At 35.8% G+C, this 22,935-nt stretch overlaps 1 long non-coding RNA gene across 1 annotated transcript; it reads left to right on the top strand.

Annotated features, from left to right (window-relative positions):
* The first annotated feature begins 4,963 nt into the window (after window positions 1-4,963).
* LOC309608877 lies at window positions 4,964-22,578 on the top strand. The gene is made up of 2 exons (XR_014233140.1): window positions 4,964-10,627; window positions 10,936-22,578. It is a non-coding gene; the product is annotated as an uncharacterized lncRNA (long non-coding RNA).
* The last annotated feature ends 357 nt before the right edge of the window (window positions 22,579-22,935 follow it).

Raw genomic sequence — 22,935 nt, 5'->3', positions numbered from 1 at the left:
TGGGACCCTCGTTAAAATTAACCATAAATGTAAGAGTTTTTCTTCATTCTATTTCATTGATCAATGTGGCTAGCCTTATGTCAGTACCACACTATCTTCGTTACTTAGCTTTGAAATAAGTTTTGAAATCAAGCGTATCTCCTTCAACTTTGTTCTTTTTCAAGATTTTTGGGCTATTCTGGATTCCTTGTATTTCCATATAAAGTTTAGGAGCAGCTTTTCCATTTTGCAAGAAAGGCAGCTGAGAATTTGATAGAGATTATGTTGAATCTATGATCAATTTGAAGATTATTTCCATTTTAACCATATTAAGTCTTCTGATTCATGAGTATAAGATATTTTGATCTTTAATTTCTTTCAACAGCTTTTTGAGATTTTCAGTGTATAAAAGTTTTGTACTTTTTTATTAAAGTTATATCTAAATATTTTATTCCGTTAATGCTAATTATAAAGGAATTGCTTCAATTTTATTCTCAGAATGTTCATTTATAGTGTACAATATTTTTGTATTGATCTTCTATCCTGCAATTGAGGACATGCCCCATAGCATTAACAGAAAACTGGTGACGAAAGGAAATCCTTGAGTTTGTCTTACAAAACAGCAGGTAAGTGCATAGCTTATTTAAAGCTCCTCTGCTTATAGTCTGCCTTCACTAAGCAAGTTCATCTTAATTATTCTGTTGCAAATTGCATACCCTCCAAGCTTCACTTAGCCCAGATAATATATCACGAGATTCCTTAACCACCCCCTATAGATAACACTTCTGATGTATGGGTCTCTATAGTAATGGGAGCTGAAGTGTTTTTCAGGAATTTGGAGTCAGCTGTTTCCAGTTCAAGCTGGCTAAGATTGGTGGTTGGGACCACCGAGCCTAAAACGGGGCCTATGCATGTATCTGATGAATGACCTTTTCATGCCAGAGGGTCCAAAGCTCCAAACTCAGATCATGCTAAGTGGCTCCATTTTTTGAACATACATCCTATAAAGAAGCATGTCTTTCAGATATGCCTGTGAAGAACAATGATTACCTCATCTTTTTCTTACCTCCAATAAACTTTCACCACACCTATGACCACCCTATACTTTTCACCCACAAATACACAAAGTTTCATTCCTTTTGAGGAGGTTAATTTGGATCTTTCTCTCATCTCCTCGCTTGGCTGCCTTGTGAATTAACCCTTTCTCTGCTGCAAACCTCAGTGTCTCAGTGTTTGGCTTGCTGCACAGCAGTCAAATAAACCTGGTTTGGTAACAAATTTGGTGAGTCAACCAGGAGGTAAGTCCGGATGGACTTTTTGTGTGTGGTTTGTTGGCTCTTTGCCAGTATTAAGAGCCTGTGGATGAGTCAGAGCAGCTGCCTATGTTATTTGTTCCAGGGACTCTACCCCAGATTTTCCCCAGCATGGCACTGCCAATTTTAGGCACATAATTTCACTTTGCAGATGAGAAATGGTTTCCGGGTCTGGAAGATGTCTTTGGGGTGAGTAACCTCTTTAAAAAGTGCCTGTACTAAATTATCTGATTTCATCCAGATGATGGGCTTGAGGTCCACCTGGTGAAATCCTGTAGTCTCATCCAGATTGTGAGTTCAAGGTCCACCTGGGGGGACCAGTGGTTTGGTAAGAATTGTGAGTTTGAGACACACCTTAAGAGGACAGTAAAAACGGTTACAGCTGTTGAAGTACTCCAAACCTGGATTTGAGTCCCAAGTTTCTGGTTTCTGGTCTGGTTTACTTTTTGGCCTTGTTTGCCTCATCTGTTTATATCTCATTGTCTTTATCTGTTAAGAATTGGCTATCTGGGGCTGAGTTTTTCGGTGGCCATAGCAAAACTCCCCTAGGAATCAACTTTATAAGGGTCTTTTGATTCCAAAGAAAAGAGGCACTGTTCCTTCTGGTCCTTTAGGATGTTCCCAGGCAAGTGGGGGGTTTAAGGATATGTCAGGGCATCCGTGACATGTAAAGGCCTCATAGAGACCTCCTTTTAAGAAAACACATCATTCAGACCTTCATTGTTCATGGCAAAGCAGCTGGCTGTGGCAGCTCATCTGGGGCTAACTTTCCTGGACTTTGTTGGCTCTGGATAGTTTCTGCAAGAGTTACACAGCCAGGACTTAATTGACACCCTTAAAAAGACCTATTGCTGTGGCAACCTGGAGGAAAAACCCCTTCAAAATGGGAAATTGCACTTCTAAAGCCTAACAGCTTCTAGATGGGCAGCCGCCACCCACTAGAATTGCAGTTGGCTCCACGTACAATTGATATAGAGCCAATACTTGCAAGTACTAATGTAATTGGGAACGGAAGGAAATATCACCCTGAAAATGGCCAAATGGGGCTCTTTTGACGTTCCAAAACTGGTTTTTGCATATGCATTTTGAGAAAGCTGGCTTGATAAAATATCTTTCCCAAATTCTGAATCTTAGGGAACAAAAGTATTCTTAGGACAAAACTTGAAGTTATAATTCTTATGTCCTTGAAATACAAACACATCCCACGTTGCCTGAGACTATAGTCTTGGCTCAATTAGTAGAAACTAAAACTGAAAAAAAGGGTGAAAAGAGGTCTTTTAAAGTCAAGTGAGTAAGCTTAACTTATTCCAACTGTTATTTATAAACTAATGGGTTTTTATAATACCTGATTCATGACTGTCTTAAAATGAAGCTATGAGATCTCTGGTACTGTCTGCCTTTATGCCTGTGTGTACATTATAAGTGTGATATAGCTTAACATCTGGATGATTTTACCAAAATTAATTCGTAAATGAGCTCTATTTAATTGGCTTAAAGGAAAGTAAAAGCTTATATATAAATTCTCAGAAATATAAAGGAAACTACCCTGAATGAATTTCAGGTGCACATAATGTGGGAGATATTCAGTATTAAATTAATATCTGATAATAAAGTTAGTTTAAGTTTGTTGGTTATTAACTAGTACAGACATGTCTTTAGAGTCAGCAATATTAAGTATGATACTGTTATTTTGCCTAGGTTTACAGAAAGTCAGTAAGTTCATATTATTTCTGTTGCAAAATTTCTCAGCAAGAAAAATAACATGATATGATGAATTTTTACATAAATTAAATGTAAATGAGATAATGGTGTTTAGGTGAACTCTTTAGGAATAATTATATTTTAGGACCGTCTACTTAAAGATAGTTTCACCAGATTTTTGGTAACTTGAAACTTTAGAGTTTTGCTAAATTAAGTAGATATATGAGAATTCATTGAATATCCAGATCATTCCAAATAAGATAAAACACTGGAACATTAATTGCTAAACAAGTCTATCTCCTTTTGTCTTCTTATGAGAAAACAACTAAAGATATTTGGGTTTATTAGACACACGTCTTGTACAACATTGAGAAAAGAACTTATGTTGTTAGAAAAATGTATGTTTCTAAAAGTTGTCATATATGTTCATAAGTTTGCCAAACAGGAAATGCTGGTATGACAAACCATTGACGTTTATTAACCTCTTGGTTTTTGCTAGAAATTAAGGTTTGTAAGGGTTAAAAATTGTAATATATAATTAAAGCCACTAGAAATAATAAGGGAAACATTTCAGTATGCAAGAAAAGTAGACGTGTTTCAGTAAAAGAAGCCATGAGGAATGGAAATGTATTTTGTTAAAGAAAAAGAAAGTAATTTTGTTTTAAAGCTGGTTATTTCTAAATACAAAATAAGAGACAAACTAACATGGATACAGAAAATTGTAAAACGTTGGTAGACAAGGAACCCAGAGAAAAGAGTTTTGTACATGGTCAGGAGTGGATAAGATTAGATTGAATTTAATTAAGTAAATGAATTTTGTTATTAAAAGTAAGCTGGTGCAAGACTGGAGTTTGGGGGCTTCCCTTGTGGCGCAGTGGTTAGGAATCCACCTGCCAATGCAGGGGACACGGGCTCAAGCCCTGGTCCGGGAGGATCCCACATGCCGTGGAGCAACTAGGCCAGTGTACCACAACTATTGAGCTCACGCACCTAGAGCCCGTGCTCTGCAGCAAGAGAAGCCACCGCAATGAGGGGTAGCCCCTGCTCGCCACAACTACAGAAAGCCTGCATGCAGCAACGAAGACCCAACACAACCAAAATAAAAATAAAATAAATATTAAAAAAAAAAAAAATGACTGGAGTTTGGTTTTCTCTCTCTGTTAAGAGAACAAAGTTTTCTTGGAATATTGAGCTGCTTTTGACTACAGATTATAAGTTTCTTTACATTTTAAGTGATCTGTTGTAACATTCTGTATTTGCTTTTGATATCTTTTATTGCCACTTTGGTTAAGTGAGTAGGTATGTTTTCACAGTGACCTATGATACTATTTAACCAATTTTTTTTTAAGCCTTTTTGATATTTTTGACAAACATCCCAAGGATCAAATTCAAATTGAAGTTCTTGTGACCTCTAACTAACTTTGGGATGCTTCAGGGGGCCCCTGAGGCATTTCAGAAAAAAAAATATATTAAGCTAATTAGAATTATTTGGCATGTTAAATTACATAAGAAACATTATCATATGAATGGTGATAAACATTCTTGGGTTATATTGTATGGGTAAATGTCATAAACGTTCTAGAAATTATATGAAATTTATAAAAATTGGTTATGTCCTGGTATAATGTTAGTCATAATTCTAATTATTATCTTAAAACCTTTTATGTCACAGCAATAACCAAATTTTTTGTTCGAATGTATTGTAATCAGATGTTTAACTGTGCTTTTAGGCTTTTGTCATTCATAGACAGTTATTGTTTCACTCTGATGCTTTTGCAAAAATACTTTATCTTCAAGAAGTTTCATAGAAAGGACCTTTTGACAAGTACACATTTCTGATACCTTTCAGATCATACCGCTGAACTGGATAAGAAATTAAAGAATTTTAGTGGAAACCCTTATGGCTTCATAAAACTGTTAACAAAAATCTAAGATCAAGGCTTAGTTACATAGGACTGAGTGAACTAATGAATATGATTATAATTTTTATTGTTTTTGTTTGATATGCTACTGGCTCTTAATCTATGTTTCCTAGATATAAGGGAACCTCACCCCTTAAGTGAATTATGACTTAGAGCATCTTGGTAAATTATGCCTTTGCAAGTAGAACTGAAACTTTTATCTTTTCTCTCTAACCTGATTTTCTCAGAATTTGGAAACTTAGTGAATATTCTTATTTTCATGGAAATATATAGTTATTTGCATGAGTTTAATAAGAATCTGTTCTTGTTATAACAGGACACAGTTGGAAATATGGCTGTATTATCATGGCTTTGTCTGAAATGTCATATTTGGGAATATACATAAAATCAAATATGGCCAGACAGCTTTAAAGAACTAAGGTGGACTCTTTGGAGGCATAAAACCTCTTGGAAAGACAACCCATTACCTCACTTACAGAGTTCCCAGAAGGCTTTCCAGGTGAATAAGAAAGGCCACTTCCTGGTAAGTGCAGGCACCTCAAGATTTTTTGGATCCCAAGAAGAGAGGCATTCACACAAATCTATAGATATTGCAGGCAAAATCTGAAGGCAAGTCCTCGACATAACTTTCTTGGCCTTGAGAATTCCTTTAAAAGTTCAATTTGAGATTTCTTATGAAAATTTCCAACAAAGCCAACTTTAAAAGAGCCTATATGATAAATTACACTTATGTAAATAATTGGTCAAAGTTTATTGAAACCAGACTTATTTTGTAAACAAATTAGTCTTCATTTGGCTATATTTGGTAGATATGAGGATAATTTAGACAGAAAAATTATGTTTTAATAATATATTTGTGGATATTGAGGTTTCATGTATCCTGAGGTTTTGTATTTTATTACTACGTCCAAGATGGCTCCTTGTTGCTATGTTACACTATTGTAAGGTTTAATTGAAATATTAAAAGGATATTCTCTGCTTGTTTCTGAAGCTAATCATAGTAATCTATCTCTAGATGAAGATCAGATGACTCATGATGTGCAACCAGGGGATTATGCATATTGGAAAATAAATTATTTGAAGGACTCTCCAACCTAGATGAAAGGATGCTTATCAGGTATTCTAAAGTAGCTCATACACAGTGAAACTGAAGGAAATTGATGCTTGAACACATAATTCCCACTTAAGAAGGGCTTCTGCACTGGACTAGTCTATAAAAAGGACTGCTAACCCCAAATGACATCAACACCTGGACAAAAAGATGACAGCAGTGGTAAACAGCTAACTCAAGAATCTGGGCCAGGCCTGTAAGAACCATCCTACTAATTCAATTGAACTGTTTACCAAATGTTTGTCTCCCCATCAAAATTGAAATTTATTGTTTTATTTCTAACCATACTTTTGTCCCCAGTGTACAGGATGGAAAGAAAATCCTCTAGTGAACTTGTCACAGAATATAACTACTCAGGACATGTATCACTGCTTGCTTTAAATCTACTGCTAAAAGCCCAAGTACAATGTTTGTGTTACAATTCAGTATAATTGATAAAATGTGTAGCCTATAAAATGTTTCTCCATTAGAGTACCTCTGTGTTTATTGTCTATGTCTGATTAGTTTTCCCCAACATGGATATCGAGGCAAATATATGTAAACAAAAGGAGGTCTAGTACTGAGGAACATGACAGACATAGGGCAGGCAGCAACCACCCTGCTTCAATTTGTGCATTGAAGACAAATATTTTGATCATTAACACTTTCTATCAAAAGATTTGCAATCAGAAAGGAAAATGATAGAAATTTTCACATATTGACGTAATGGGAAGTCATTCTGGCTTATACCTGATTTAATTTACACTTTATGCTAACAAGAAGAGCTTGTTTTATGGCCTATCAAACATGCATTATACATCTACTTTAATCATTAAACAAAAGAATGCATTTAAAAATAAAAATATGGTATCTGTGGTTCAGGCATCCAAAACAGAGCTAGGTGGCCATTGTGGATATGGTTTTAGACACATTCCTGTATTACTAAGAACTTGAGTTTTCTCAATTGTATCAGACTTAAGGACACCGCTAACTATTCTCAAGACAATATCTGCTAGCAGCTGCCAGCAGCAACCTTCTGGTCTCAAGGCCTCCTCTTGTAAATATGAATCATTCTCTTACTTTAGGAATAGTAGCAAATGAGGCAGCTTAATAAATAACATTCCAGCAGAAAACACTAAATTCTTTAGCCATAGTACTAGAAAATAAAGTTGCTTTAGATTTTATTTTAGCAGAAAAAAGGATGCATATGTGTAGTGACCAATAGCTCCTGTTATGTTTATGTTAATACCACATTAAAAGTTAAACTTACTTAGATAAAATTAGACAACAGGTAACTTGGCTCCAACAAGTGTCATCACAAGAACCTAAATTCTATCTCTTAGGAAATACCTTCTCATGGATCCCATCAGGAATAAGGTCTATACTGAGGGATTGCTTAAACTGGATATTACTGTTTTGTGTTTGCTAAGATTTATATTCTTCCTTGTCATAACTCTGTATTTGCTTTTTGTCTCATATCCTTAAGCCCAAAGCCTTGGCCTCATCTTGGGATTTGTGAGTATTTGCAATTAAATGCAAAACAGTTCACTCCTCAAACCCTTGTTAAGCCTATGCCCCTTGTAAGCAGAAAGTAGCCAGAGTAGTGGTCATCCCTCTTCCCTCAAGATAGAGGAATGTTCAAAAGATAGCAGGGATTGAAAACATGCTCCATAGATTTAGCAGAAACTGGTGACTAATGGAAATCCCTGAGCCTGTCTTATAGAAGAGCAGATAAGGAAACAGCTTGTTTAAAAACCCCTCTACTTGTAGCCTGCCTTGACTGAGCAAATTTACCTTAATTATTTTGTTCCAAATTGCATACCCTTTAAGCTTCACAAAGAATGTATAATATGTCCGTAACCATCTCCTATGGATAATACCTCTGACATATGTGTCACTATAGTAATGGGGCTTAAGTTGTTTTTCAGGAACTTGGAGCCAGCTTTTATCCAGTTTGAGCTGGTTAAGACTGGTTGGGACCACTGAGCCTAAAACTATGCTTGCACATGTATCTGATGAATGACTATTTGATGTTAGAGGGCCAAAAACTCCACCTGCAGATCATGCTAAGCACCTCCACTTTTGAACATTCATCCACGAAGAAGCATATAACTCAGATATTCTTTCACAGAACACTGATTACCTCACCTTTCCCCTACCACAAATAACCTTTCACCATGCTTATAACCCCCCTATACTCTTCAGCCATAAATGACCCACTTTTGGGGAGGTGGATTTGAGATCTGTTCTTCCATCTTCTCACTTGCCTGCCTTGTGAATAAACCCTTTCTCTGCTTCAAACCTCTCAGCATTTGGCTTGCTGCAGGTCAGGGGAATAAAACTGGTTTGATAACACAATGTTGAATATTTTTACAAATCAAATACCACAATATAATTTCTTTATTCATGAGTCTTCTTCGTTCAGTTCTGTACAGAACATAAATTTATTCAATAAAAAATGTACCCTATCAAATATTTTTCACACGTTGTTCAAACTGTTATCATATAATTTGTTCAATTCACTTTGTTTTTAGAAATAAATTTCAAACTCTATCTTATTGCAAATTTTCATTTCAAAACTGCAAATCGTTAAAAACTTTAGAAGCTAATTTTTTTGTGCTCTATTCAATGAATAATTTCCTTAAAGATTTACACCTGATTTAAATGCAGCCAAATTTTAGAGGTTTTTCAGAAATGTTCAATATAATTGTAGAACAGTTAGATTGATTATTTTCAAACATTTAAAAAATCTGATTGATGGCAGATAACAAAGATATAGTGAATATTGCTGTACTAAAATGTTTTTGCTATTCAGCATCAACTTTGTCTCAAAAAGTATTGTTCTTCAGTTACTGTGTTTAAATTAAAATATTTTTGTTTGACAATTACAGCTTCTACTTCAATTGTTAGAATATCATAGCCTGTTTACATTATGCATCAATCATGCATTAATTACTTAAGTGTTCAATTGCTGAAAGGACTTATAGGACTTAAACCATTTATACTCATGGAGCAATTTTATTATAGGCTAAGGATACAGGTGAGCAAGAGCAGGACAAGAATATGCCTTGAAAAGGTTCTGAAACAATCTCAAGTCCGGTTTCTTTGTCATCACACTGCTGGATCACATAGGATGCTCTTTTTCTCCAGTTCTTGAACTATCACCAACATGTGTGTGAAACTTTGAGAATCAGGAAGTCCAAAGTCTGCTTGTGCTGGGAGTCTTTTATAGTGAGCTGGTCACATAAGCATATTTCTGCTATGTGATCAGTTGTAACTGTAAAAACCTCTGGGCCTCAAGCAGAGGAAAATCATAATCAAATAAATTGTTAAATCAAATTATTATTGCTAAACTATGCTGACAGACTGTTATACACTGCCTTTGAAAAAACTCATAGACTCATGGTTACAGAATACATTTGTCTTCAGTTAATATATTTATAGTGTTGGTCAATGGTCAGTGTCTTGCTTTAGGCAGCTCTGCTGATAAGCATCCTCTTAATCCAGAACAGCTGAAATTAACTTGTGCAATGCAATCCAACCTAGTCATCCTCAGTAAAGGCCTTTTTTGTTATTCTATGATGTCAGGTGAGTTACATCTTTTACACCAGTATTATAATAGACAAGTCAGTAATACAAAAATGGTTATTTTTGTAATAATTCAGTTGTGGGTATCTATTCAAAAGTCAACTAAATCATCCTATAATTCCTATACATGTTTCCTCATGTTTTTGTATCAGTTAACATTTCTCTTGCCACTTCTGGCTACTATAATTTTGACTCTAATAAGTTTGAGCTGATTGGTTTAAAGCCATAACAAACTGATTACTATTACTGTAACTCCTTTTTAGGATAATCATCTTACACTGAGCTCAGATACTGGGGAGACTTTGACTCAATTTTCAAGTATACTTTTAATCATCTACATCTGTATTATTGTAGGTCTTACTGGCAATTGTCAAACCGACCTCATTGATAACTTGCAGTATGATTGCATGTATTAGAGGTATCATTATAAATAACTCATAAATTAAGACTGTAGTATTAATTGCCTCTTCCCAGTATATATGATCTTTACTCATACAAAATCTTATTGTGTACTGAGCTATAAATGAAAGCTAATGTCTGGTTTAGTTTGGGATTCCAAGTATTCTATGGACATAACCAGAGACCTTCTTTTATTTCAAAGGAATAAAATAAAATGGGTTCCCAGTGGAGAGTTTTTAAGGTGACCCTTTAACTTCCTTTTAGGAGTGTGTGAGTTAAACTTAAAATGTTGATATTTTTTATCCCCACAAATTGTACAATTGGGTATCTCTTATTCTGGTCTATTCATAGAGGCAAAGCAATTAATCAATACGAATATAAATTACATTACCCATGGATTAGAGGGCCTAATTTTTTTTCCACAAATGGACTACCTATGACTTGGCAGTCACTATGAGCTTGGGATGCTTCTGCTTTCATTTGAAATAATGTATCTAAAAACACTGTTTGTGTTAGAGTAAAAGTTCTTTCCCACCATTATGTCCCAGTATGTCTTAAGGTTTGTTTCATTTGATAACCTTGTTATCACAATATGCAGCTTGCTATCTTTGTCTCATTCTAAAAATACACTCAAGGCATCCTATTCTTTTTTTTTTGTTTGTTTGTTTGTTTATTTATGGCTGTGTTTGGTCTTCGTTTCTGTTCGAGGGCTCTCTCTAGTTGTGGCAAGCGGGGGCCACTCTTCATCGCGGTGCACGGGCCTCTCACTATCGCGGCCTCTCCTGCTGCGGGGCACAGGCTCCAGACGCGCAGGCTCAGCAGTTGTGGCTCACGGGCCTAGTTGCTCCGCGGCATGTGGGATCCTCCCAGACCAGGGCTCGAACCCGTGTCCCCTGCATTAGCAGGCAGATTCTCAACCCCTGCGCCACCAGGGAAGCCCAAGGCATCCTATTCTTGCATGAAGAGCTTTTTCCTCTAATGTCGCTATTCATTAATAGCAAAATCTGTTTGTTCTAATTTTCTTAGCTCTGATCCTGTTGCTCCCCAAATTCTCTTTGATCTAGTAGGCCCCAATTTCTTTATCCACTATATATGCTGTTTCCATTGTGTGGTAATTGCCTTGGTGTATTTGTGAAACATACTTTGTACCCCCAAATATTGTGTTCTGGGGAAGAGAGTCGTATAGATAGTGGTTACGCCTAAACATACCTTTGTGTGTCAGAGGCTCTTCCACAGGAAACTTCTCTAGATTTCAGATGTTTTGGAATCCAGTATGAGCCCATCATGTGATTCCTCATGGATTGATTGACTTTAATAACCCACATGTTCTTTTCACTTTTTAAAGAAGCTTTCCATTCACAAAGACAAGGTAAGAAACTTTTTAGTACATAACATTACAACATGCTGGGCAAGCAGGGGACAGCTTTCTTACTTTTTTTTTTTAACGGAGGTATAATTTACCTACAACACTTTGTTAATTCCAGATGCACAGCATAGTGATTTGATACTGGTATACATTACAAAATGGTCAACAGGATAAGTCTAGTTTACATCTGTCACAGTACAAAGTTATTATTGACTATAGACCCTATGCTGTACATTTCATTCCCATGACTTATTTAGTTTGTAACTGGAAGTTTGTACCTCTTTCTCTTCCTCACCTGTTTCACTCATCCTCCCATCCCTTTCCACTCTGGCCACAATTTCGTTCTTTGTGTCTATGAGTCTGTTTCTATTTTGTTATGTTTGTTCATTTGTTTTATTTTTCAGATTCAACATATAAGTGAACTTATATGATAGTTGTCTTTCTCCGTATGACTTATTTCATTTAGTTTAATACCCTGAGGTCCATCCATGTTGTCACAAATGAGAAGACTTTATTCCTTTTTTATGGTTGAGTAATATTCCATTGAACATATATAACACATCTTCTTTATCCATGCAGCTATTGATGGACACTTAAGTGGCTCCCATATCTTGCCTATTGTAAATGAACATGAGGGTGCATATATCTTTTCAAATTACTGAGTTTTCCTTCTGAAAAATATTCAGAAGTGAATTGCTGGATTGTATGGCAGTTCTATTTTAATTTTTTGAGGATGCTCCATATGTTTTCCATAGTGGCAGCACCAACTGAGAGTCACACTGATAGTGCATAAGGTTCTCTACATCCTCGCCAACAAGTTATTTGTGGTCTTTTTTGATAATAATCATTCTGGCTGGTGTGAGGTGATATCTTATTGTGGTTTTGAGTTGCATTTTCCTGATGATTAATGATATTGAACATCTTTTCCTATGTCTGTTGGCCATCTGCATGTTTTCTTTGAAGAAATGTCTATTCAAGTCCTCTGCCCATTTTTAATCAGGTTGTTTGTTCTTTGAATGTTGAGTGTATGACTTCTTGGAATATTTTAGATATTAACCCCTTATTAGATATATCATTTGCAAATATCTTCTGCCTTTTCATTTTGTTGATAGTTTCCTTCACTGTGCAAAAGCTTTTGAATTTGATGTTGCCCCATTTGTTTATTTTCATTTTTGTTTCCCTTGCCTGAGGCGACATATCAAAAAAAATTGCTAAGCCCAATGCCAAGAGCATACTACCTATGTTTTCTTCAAGGAGTTTTATGGTGTCAGGTCTTATATTTAAGTCTTTGACCCATTTTGAGTTTGTTTTTGTATATGGTGTGAGAAAATAGTCCAGTTTGATTCTTTTACATGTAGCTGTCCAGTTTCCTTGACACTATTTGTTAAAGAGAGGTATTATCAGGGAATGTAATACCTGCAGCTTTGTTCTCTCTAAATATTGCTTTGGCTGTTTGGCATTTTTTGTGTTTCCATTCAAATTTAGAATTATTTATTCTAGTTCTGTGAAAAATGCCATTGGTACATTGATAGGGATTATAGTGAATCTGTAGATTGTCTTGGGGAATATCATCATATTAACAATATTAATTCTTCCAATCTATGAATGTGATATATCTTTCTATCCATTTGTGTCATCTTCAATTTCTTTTATCTATGTCTTATAGCTTCCTAAATACAGGCCTTTAACAGCTTCCCACCTTTATAACTTGATACTTTTCTTAACACTTTACCATCAAATTCATAGTTACACAAGGATTCTCATCACCATTACAGAACAGAATATTTAAGGGTTGATCTGGGGGAGAAGACATTTCAGCAGATAACATCACAATATGGGTCCCTGATAGTAAAAGTAACCAGTTAAATGAGGGCCAACAGAGTCACTTTAGTGCTGTTCCATTTGACCACCATGTGAGTTTCCATTGTTTCATTGAAGAATATGTCTTAAGTCACCTACATAACCATGGTGCTCAGATCTGTGGCCTCCTTGCTCACGGCATTTGTTTTTATTAATGGCAGAGGCTTTGGCAGACAAAGTTCTTCACCTTATGGGCATCTTAGTGAAAACTAAGAGGGAAAAATCATCTTTTGCTCTAAACCTCTCTTGAAGCACCAAAGTTAAGTATGATTTCCCATTTTCCATTTTTTGTTATTTTACCTTCTTTCCCATTCTCACTTATTTCAACCCAAACTTTCCTTCTGTAAGTAGGCACATCAGGTTCACCAACTGATCTGGCCTGTATTTCTGGAATACAAATCTTGGGCTCTTGATCTTGAGAAAGCACCACTATTATGAGAGGAGATTTTCATTTGATTAGGTCCAGTACATAGATGCCTAAGAATAGTAGATAACTGCAGCTTGGCTACCTATTAATCAGAGTACCAATACAATGACTTAAAATAAATATGCAAAATAACATAATTTTTAAAAGTTTTAGGTCTTTTAGAGTTGAAAATTTCTCTTCCTTCTTTCATTCCTTCCTTCCTTCTTTCCTTTCTTCCTTCCTTTTCAAAAAGAATCAAACCAAGTTCATGACAAAGTTAACAAAAAGGGAGAAATTTTTCCTGATATTCTGATAAGATGCAGGTTACTTTAGCATACAATCCATGCAAGTGAAAATGAACAAAAAATTAATCTGTGCAAGTGGACAGACCTCTAAAAATGGATAATTACTTTAACAATTTTTTTAATTGAGGCATTCTCTATTTTTCTGATATATAAACTACTGTGACCAGTCTCTCTTATTTGATCAAAATTTAAGATATTCAACCTATGGAATTCCTTAAATTAAAGAAACACAGACACCAGCTTCACTTTACATCACTTTTCCAGGCTTCCTTCAAAACTTGCTCAGGAGTACCACAATCAAAATATTCCACACAAACTTCCAGTCTCTATACTGAAGACAGATGTCCAACCATGTATACTAGGCTCTCACATAGATATAAGAAAAACATCACTGCAAAGGAAAACTTAAACAAAACAAAAAGACAACCTACAGAATGGGATAAAATTTTTGCAAATGATGTTACTGGCAAGGGATTAATCTCCAATATATACAAACAGCTCATACAGCTCAATATCAAAAAAACAACTTAATTAAAAATGGACAGAAGACTTAAATAGGCATTTCTCTAAAGAAGACCTGCAGATGCCAAAAGGCACATGAGAAGATGCTCACCATCACTAGTTATTAGAGAAATGCAAATCAAAACTCAATGAGGTATCACCTCACTCCATTCAGAATGGCCAGCATCAAAAATTCTACAAATAATAAATGCTGGGGAGGGTGTGGAGAAAAAGGAACCCTCCTATATTGTTGGTGGGAATTTAACTTGGTACAGCTACTGTGGAAAACAATATGGAGGTTCCTTAAAAAACTAAAAATAGAGCTACCATATGATCCTGCAATCCCACTCCTGGGCATATATCTGGAGAAAACCATAATTCAAAGAGATACCTGCCTCCCATTGTTCATTGCAGCACTATTTACAATAGCTAAGACATGGAAGCAACCTAAATGTCCATCAACAGATGAATGAATGAAAAAGATGTGATATATATATATATATATATATATATATATATATATATATATACACACATACATACACACACACACACACACACACACACAATGGAATATTACTCAGCCATAAAAATGAATGAAATAACGCCATTTGCAGCAACATGGGTGGACCTAGAGATTTTCATACTAAGTGAATTAAGTCAGAAAGAGAAAGACAAATATCATACGATCTTGTCTATATGTAGAATCTAAAAAAAAATGATACAAATGAACTTACATACAAAACAGAAGTAGACCCATAGACATAGACAACAAACTTATGATTACCAAAGGGGAAAGGGAGGGGAGGGATAAATTAGGAGTTTGGGATTAACATATACACACTACTATATATAAAATAGATAACCAACAATGACCTACTGTATAGCACAGGGAACTACACTCAATATTTTGTAATAACCTATAAGGGAAAAGAATCTGAAAAAGAATATATATACATATACATATATGCATACATACATACATAAAAACATACACATATATGTGCATATACATGTACATGTACATATACATATATATGTGTGTGTGTGTGTATATATATATATATATATATATATATATATATATATATATATGGCTAAAACACTTTGCTGTACACCTGACACTAACACAACATTGTAAATCAATTATACTTCAGTAGGCTACTGCAGTCAGTGCTGCCACCAATGGTCCTGTGAGTGAGCACAGGTCACTGCCCCCACCTTCCCAGGAGCGAGTGTGGCCTGGCACAGCCAAGGGTCCCGTAATCCAGGCTCAACTTTCCTGGGAGAGTGCAAGGCACACTCCAGTCTGTTGCAACTTCTTACCGGCCTCTGCAGTGGCAGGCACTTCACACATGTCCCAATGTGGCCTCCTTATCCCTCTCCAGCCTGAACAAGTAAGTGTGACTCAGTCATCCACTGATTTCTGCCCCTCTCACCTGGGCAGGGAACAGATGACTGAGGATGGCCCACATGCAGAGGTGGAGCCAAAATCAAAGCTGAGCCCCAGGGGTGGTGCAACTCTGGAAGAGAAATGGAAATCTTTCCTTGCAGCTGCTAAAGCTGCAGGTTAAATTCCCGCAATTGTCCCGGTAAACCCTGCACCTGTGGAATATCTAAATGGACAACCAGTGTTCCCACAACTGAGACTGGTCTAGCTTTAGCAGCAGTGGAATTTGGAGGCAAGTACATCCATCAGTTGGGCCAGGTCAGAGTCTGATCTGATCCCACAGTGCCCACAGCGGGTCCAGAGACCTACATAGAGGCATTGGAGGGCCTCCTGGGGAGGCGGGAGTTGGTTGTTGCTCACTGTGGGGGAAAGGACACTGACAGATGAGGCCTCAGGAAAATATTATTATTACTATTATTTTTCATTTCATTTTGTTCTGTTGTTTATTATTTTTATTTATTTTTTCTTTTCTTTTTTTAATATATTTTCTATTTTTACCTTACTTTTTTGCTGTTTTGTGTTTTTTCCTTGTTTTTGTTTTTTCTTCATTTTGTTTTGTTATCTTTTTAAATATATTTTCTATTTTTCTATTTTTACTTTACTTTTTCATTGTTTTGACTTTTTTCTTTGAATTTTCTTTTTTTCCACTGTTTTGTTTTGTTTTTATCTTTTCTCTTTCTTTTTTTGATCATTTTGTGTGTTTGTTTTATGTTTTCTTTGCTTTTTAAAAAATTTGCTTTCTGCTTTTGTTTTATTTTATGATTTTGTTAGTTTTATTTTTATTGTTTGTTTTTGGGTTCTTTTGTTGGTTTGGCTGTTCTCTTCTTTTTTTGTTTTCTGTGGTTGTTATTTTGTTTGTTTCTTTTCTTTTGTGTGTGTGTGTCTCTCTGTTTTTGGTTTGATTTGTTTGGTTTTGCTTTTACCATTTGTCTTGGGTTTTGTTTGTCTGCTTGTTTTCCTTTTTTAAATTATTGTTGTTGCTGTGTTTTTGTTTGGGGTCTTTGCTATTTGTCTTAGGTTTAGTTTTTCTGTTTGTTTTCTTCCCCCACTTTTTTTTCTCTGCACCAGGGGGTCTTGTGGGGTCTTGGTTCCCCAGCCAGGAGTTAGGCCTGAGCCTCTGGGGTAGGAGCACCAAGTCCAGGATGCTAGACTGACAGAGAATCCCTGGCCCCAGGGAATATTAATTGATGAGAGCTCGCCCAGAGGTCTCCATCTCGACACCAAGACCTGACTCAACCCAACGGCCTGCAGGTTCCAGTGCTGCATGCCTCACTCCACACAACTAGCAAGACAGGAACACAATGCCACCCATCAGCAGACAGGCTTCCTAAAGTCATACTAAGCTCACAGACACTCCAAAATACACCACCTGAAGAGACCCAGCCCATCAGAGAGACAAGACTCAGCTCCACCCACTAGAGCTCAGGCAACAGTCCATCACACTAGGAAGCCTACACAAACCCCTGGATCAAACTCACCCACCAGGGTGTAGACAACAGAAGCAAGAGGAACTACAAACCAGCAGCCTGTAGAAAGACGACATTAAACACAGTAAGTTAAAAAAAAATAAGATGACAGAGAAATATGTTGCAGACAAAAGAGAAAGGTAAAAACCCATGAAACCAAATAAATAAAGAGGAAATAGGCAATCTACCTGAAAAAGAATTCAGAGTAATGGTAGTAAAGATGATCCAAGATCTCTGAGATAGAATGGAGGCATGGTTTGAGAAAATACAAGGAATGTTGAACACGGTCTTAGAAGAAATAAAGAACAAACAAACAGTGATGAACAACACAATAACTGAAATGGAAAATACACTAGAAGGAATCAAAAAGGGACAAACTGAGGTAGAAGAACAGATAAGTGACCTGGAAGATTGAATGGTGGAAATAACTGCCATTGAGCAGAATAAAGAAAAAAGAATGAAAAGAAAGAGGACAGTCTCAGAGACTTCTGGGGCAATATTAAACGTACCAATTTTTGAATTATAGGGTTGCAGAAGAAGAAGAGAAAGAGAAAGGGTCTGAGAAAATATTTGAAGAGATTATAGTCAAAAATTTCCCTAACATGGGAAAGGAAATAGCCACCCAAGTCCAGTAGGTGCAGAGAGCTCCATACAGGATAAACCCAAGGAGAAACATGATGAGACACATATTAATCAAAATAACAAAAATTAAAGACAGAAAAAATATTAAAAGCAGCAAGGGAAAACAACAAATAACCTACAAGGGAATCATCATAAGGTTATCAGCTGATTTTTCAGCAGAAGTTCTGCAGGCCAGAGGGGAGTGGTAAGATATATTTAAAATGATGAAAGGGAAAAAGCTACAACCAAGATTACTCTAACCAGCAAGGATCTCATTCAGATTCAGTAGAGAAATCAAAAGCTTTACAGACAAGCAAAAGCTAAGAGAATTCAGCACCACCAAACCAGCTTTACAACAAATGTTAAAGGCACTTCTCTAGGCGGGAAACACAAGAGAAGAAAAAGAACTAAAGAAACAAACCTTAAACAATTAACAAAATGCTAATAGGAACATACACATTGAAAATCACTTTAAGTGTAAATGTATTAAATGCTCCAAACAAAAGACACAAACTGGCTGAATGGATACAAAAACAAGAGCCATATATATGCTATCTACAAGAGATCCACTTCAGACCTACGGGCACATACAGACTGAAAGTGAGGGGATGGAAAAATATATTTCATGCAAATGGACATCAAAAGTAAGCTGGAGTAGCAGTACTGATATCAGACAAAATAGACTCTAAAATAAAACTGTTGCAAGAGACAAGAAAGCAGACTGCATAATGATCAAGGGATCAATCCAAAAAGAAGAGATAACAATTGTAAATATTTATGCACCCAACATAGGAACACCACAATACATAAGGCAAATGCTAGCAGCCATAAAAGGGTAAATCAACAATAACACAATAATAGTGGGAGATGTTAACACCCCACTTACACCAATGGACAGATCATCCAGACAGGAAATTAATAAGGAAACACAAGCCTTAAATGACACATTAGACCAAATAGATTTAATTGATAATCATAGAACATTCCATCCAAAAGCAGCAGAATACACTCTCTTCTCAAGGGCACACAAAACATTCCCCAGGGTAGATCACATCTTGGGTCACAAATCAAGCCTCAGTAAATTTAAGAAAACTGAAATCATATCAAGCATCTTCTCCAACCAAAATGCTATGAGATTAGAAATCAGTTACAGGAAAAAAACCTGTAAAAACACAAATTCATGGAGGATAAACAATATGCTACTAGAGAACCAAGAGATCACTGAAGAAATCAAAGAAATCAAAAAATACCTACAGACAAATGACAATGAAAACATGACAATCCAAAACCTACGGGTTGCAGCAAAACCAGTTCTAAGAGGGAAGTTTAGAGCAATACAATCCTACCTCAAGAAACAAGAAAAATCTCAAATAAACAACCTAATTTTACACCTCAGCAAGTAGAGAAAGAAGAATAAACAAAACCCAAAGTTATTAGAAGTAAAGAAATCATAAATATCAGAGCAGAAATAAATGAAATAGAGATGAAGAAAACAATAGCAAAAATCAATGAAACTAAAAGATGATTCTTTGAGAAGAGAAACAAAATTGATAAACGTTTAGCCAAACTCATCAAGAAAAAGAGGGAGAGGACTCAAATCAATAAAATTAGAAATGAAAAAGGAGAAGTTAGAGCTGACACCACAGAAATACAAAGGATCGTAAGAGACTACTACAAGCAATTATACACCAATAAAACGGGTAACATGGAAGAAATGGACAAATTCTTAGAAACGTACAATCTTCCAAGACTGAGCCAGGAGAAATAGAAAATATGAACAAACCAATCACAAGTAATGAAATTGAAACTGTGATTAAAAATCTTCCAACATAGAAAAGTTCAGGACCAGATGGCTTCACAGGTGAATTCTGTCAAATATTTAGAGAAGAGCTTACACCCACCTTTCTCAAGCTCTTCCAAAAAATTGCAAAGGGAGGAACACTCCCAAATTCATTCTATGAGACCACCATCACCCTGATACCAAAACAAGGCAAAGATATGACAAAAAAAGAAAGAAAGAAAGAAAGAAAATTGAAGGCCAATATCACTGATGAACATAGACGCAAAAATCCTCAACAAAATACTAGCAAACAGAATCCAACAACACATTAAAATGATGAAATACCATGATCAAGTGGGATTTATCCCAGGGATGCAAGGATTCCTCAATATACACAAATCAATCAATGTGATACACCATATTAACAAGTTGAAAAATAAAAACCATATGATCATCTCAGTAGATGCAGAAAAAGCTTTTGACAAAATTCAACACCCACTTATGATAAAAACTTTCCAGAAAGTGGGCATAGAGAGAACCTATCTCAACATAATTAAGGCCATATATGACAAACCCACAGCAAACATGGTTCCAATGGTAAGAGCCTGAAAGCATTTCCTCTAAGATCAGGTAAAAGAAAGGATGTCCACTCTCACCACTATTATTCAACATAATTTTGGAAGTCCTGGCCACAGCACTGAGAGAAGAAAAAGAAATAAGAAGAATACAAATTGGAAAAGAAGAAATAAAACTGACACTGTTTGCAGATGACATGATACTATACATAGAAAATCCTAAAGATGCCCCCAGAAAACTACTAGAGCTAATCAATGAATTTGGTAAAGTTGCAGAATACAAAATTAATGCACAGAAACTTTTTCCTTTCCTATACACTAACAATGAAAAATCAGACAGAGAAACTAAGGAAACAATCCCATCCACCATTGCAACAAAAAGAATAAAATACCTAGGAATAAACCTACCTAAGGAGGCAAAAGACTTGTACTCAGAAAACTATATGATACTGATGAAAGAAATCAAAGATGACACAAACAGATGGAGAGATATACCATGTTCTTGGATTGGAAAAATCAATATTGTGAAAAAGACTATACTACCCAAAGCAATCTACCGATTCAATGCAATCCCTATCAAATTACCAATGGCATTTTTCACAGAATTGGAACCAAAAATTTCACAATTTGTATGGAAACATAAAAGACCCTGAATAGCTAAATCAACCTTGAGAAAGAAAAACGGAGTTGGAGGAATCAGGCTCCATGACTTCAGATTATACTACAAAGCTACAGTAATCAAGACAATATGGTACTGACACAAAAACAGAAATATAGATCAATGGAACAGGTTAGAAAGCCCAGAGACAAACCCACGCAACTATGGTCACCTATTCTATGACAAAGGAGACAAGTATATACAATGGAGAAAAGACAGCCTCTTCAGTAAGTGGTGCTGGGAAAACCGGACAGTTACATGTAAAAGAATTAAATTGGTACACTCTCTAACATCGTACACAAAAATAAATTAAAGACCTAAATGTAAGACCGGACTCTATAAAACTCTTAGAGGAAAACGTAGGAAGAACATTGTTTGACATAAATCCCAGCAAGACCTTTGTTGACCCACCTCCTAGAGTAATGAAAATAAAAACAAAAATAAACAAATGGGACCTAATGAAACTTAAAAGCTTTTGCACAGCAAAGGAAACCATAAACAAGAAGAAAATACAAACTTCAGAATGGGAGAAAATATTTTCAAATGAAGAAACTGACAAACGATTTAACTCCAAAACATACAAACAGCTCATGCAGTTCAATATCAAAAAAACAAACAACCCAATCAAAAAATGGGCAGAAGATCTAAATAGACATTTATCCAAAGAAGACCTACAGATGGCCAAGAGGCACATAAAAATATGCTCAGTATCACTAATTATGAGAAAATGTAGATGGAAACTACAATGAGGTATCACCTCACACCGGTCAGAATGGCCATCATCAAAAAGTCTACAGACAATAAATGTAGGAGAGGGTGTGGAGAAAAGGGAGCACTCTTGCACTGTTGGTGGGAATGTAAATTGATACAGCCACTATGGAGAACAGTATGGAGGTTCCTTAAAAAACTAAAAGTAGAACTACCATATGACCCCGGAATCCCACTACTGGGCATATACCCCGAGAAAACCATAGTTTGAAAAGACACATGAACCACAATGTTCATTGCAGCACTATTTACAATAGCCAGTTCATGCAAACAACCTAAATGTCCATCGACAGATGAGTGGATAAAGAAGATGTGGTACATATATACAATGGAATATTACTCAGCCATAAAAATGAATGAAATTGGGTTATTTGTAGAGACGTTGATGGACCTAGTGACTGTCATACAGAGTGAAGTAAGCCAGAAAGAGAAAAACAAATATCGTATATTGACGCATATATGTGGAATCTAGAAAAATGGTACAGATAATCCTATTTGCAAATCAGAAATAAAGACATAGATGTAGAGAACAAACGTGTGGACACCAGGGGTGGAAAGAGAGGGTGGGATGAATTGGAAGATTGGAATTGACATATATACACCACTAAGTATAAAATAGATAACTAATGAGGACATGCTGTATAGCATGGGGAACTCTACTTGGTGCTCTGTGGTGACCTAAATGGGAAGGAAATCCAAAAAAGGAGGGAGTATGTGTATACATATGGCTTGTTTACATCGTTGTGCTTCAGGAGCTAGCGCAACATTGTAAAGCAACTCTACTCCATTAAAAAAATAGTTCTTAAAATTATAATACAAAAAAAATTTTTTTAAGAAAAAAAATCACAACCTCAACATAGCAACAACACAAAGAACATTCAGACTCTCACTGTGGAAGATAGTAACTGTAACCCAGCTTCAACTTACAGTTTCTAAATAATATTCTAACATGACTTATAGAATTAGGTTTTTCAGTTTTTAATTTTTGAAAGATAAAGATATCTTAAGTAAACAGCTAAGTGAGAGTCTGATCTGCCATATTTCAAAAAAAAAAAAAAAACATAGAAACCCAAAACGAAAACCAAACACCAGACCCCACAGATGAGTCATAGCAGCTCAGGAACATGAAAAGTCAGGGAGACACAAAGACAGTTCTCAAAGACGTGTTTTTATCATGATGTTCTTTG

The sequence above is a fragment of the Balaenoptera borealis genome (genome assembly GCF_965194805.1).
Source record: "Balaenoptera borealis genome assembly, chromosome: 13".
NCBI lineage: Eukaryota > Metazoa > Chordata > Mammalia > Artiodactyla > Balaenopteridae > Balaenoptera > Balaenoptera borealis.
Note: the sequence above shows the minus strand (reverse complement) of the source record. Positions and strands in the feature narration are given on the sequence as shown.